This window comes from Sinocyclocheilus anshuiensis, unplaced genomic scaffold (genome assembly GCF_001515605.1).
Source record: "Sinocyclocheilus anshuiensis isolate Anshui unplaced genomic scaffold, SAMN03320099.WGS_v1.1 scaffold1922, whole genome shotgun sequence".
In the NCBI taxonomy this organism is placed as follows: Eukaryota; Metazoa; Chordata; class Actinopteri; order Cypriniformes; family Cyprinidae; genus Sinocyclocheilus; species Sinocyclocheilus anshuiensis.
Window position 1 is genome coordinate 17,739 of NW_015547741.1, and position 903 is coordinate 18,641.

Genomic DNA, 903 nt, shown 5'->3' on the forward strand with positions numbered 1-903 from the left:
GACTTTTTTTTTTTTTTTTTAATAGAGTTTGTAGTTCTCTCACAATTCTGAAGAAAAAATATTAGACAACTAAAAATCGTGTGGAATTTCTGAATGGAATGATTCAATGACTCACTGGGGATTGACTCGTTTCATTACTGGATGAATCAGTGTGTTTGAATGAATCCCTTGAATGAATGACTCCAAGACAAATACATGTTTAACAGCACCTTTTCACCAGCTAAAAATAAAAGATGCACACACAGGAACTGATAGGTGGAATTGACATTTTAAAGAGATGGTTCACTGTTTTTTTTCTAGGCTTGATTGTGTTTAATGTGAAAGCTTTAATGCAGCACGGCAAACGCATGCGCGTCCATGTTTAATGCTTCTCATAGCTATATGAGAAATGTCTGTCGGTCTATACACAAAGTGTATAATTGGAACACAGTTTATTGGAGCTGACGAGCTGATGATCAGGTGAGAGAGAGAGAGATGCAGAGCAGGGGACGCGAGGAACAGGATGAAGAACCGCTGCTTTAGAACATCGATTGTGAAACTTGTGAATCCATTAGAATCGTTAGAAGACAGAATCACGATTCATATATTAATATCTTTTTTCATGCACGCACCCCTAGTTTTCACGGCATGGCAACAACTCTTCCTCTTCTCTAAAGCAGCACAGCATGGCCTCGCCCCCTTTGTTGCATGTTCCCGGGGGCGGGGTTTATGTAAATTTCAGGTTTTGTGACGTCACGAACCCGGGAAGAAGCTTGTTGTAGTCCCTACCAGCCGTTTTTGTAGGCATTAAACTGCCATAATTTTAAAAGAAAATAACTCCGCATGCTGCATTGAACTTTCAGCGTCGTAACTTTGCAGATATTGTTTATGCTCAAACAGCAACATTACACACTAACTAACGTT

General features: G+C 39.6%; 1 protein-coding gene across 1 annotated transcript in view; it reads right to left on the reverse strand.

The window, feature by feature from the left end:
* Positions 1–903, reverse strand: part of LOC107704472 (receptor-type tyrosine-protein phosphatase mu-like) — a gene marked incomplete at its 3' end in the record, with an annotated part of 101,046 nt that overhangs the window by 15,247 nt on the left and 84,896 nt on the right. The window lies entirely within an intron of this gene.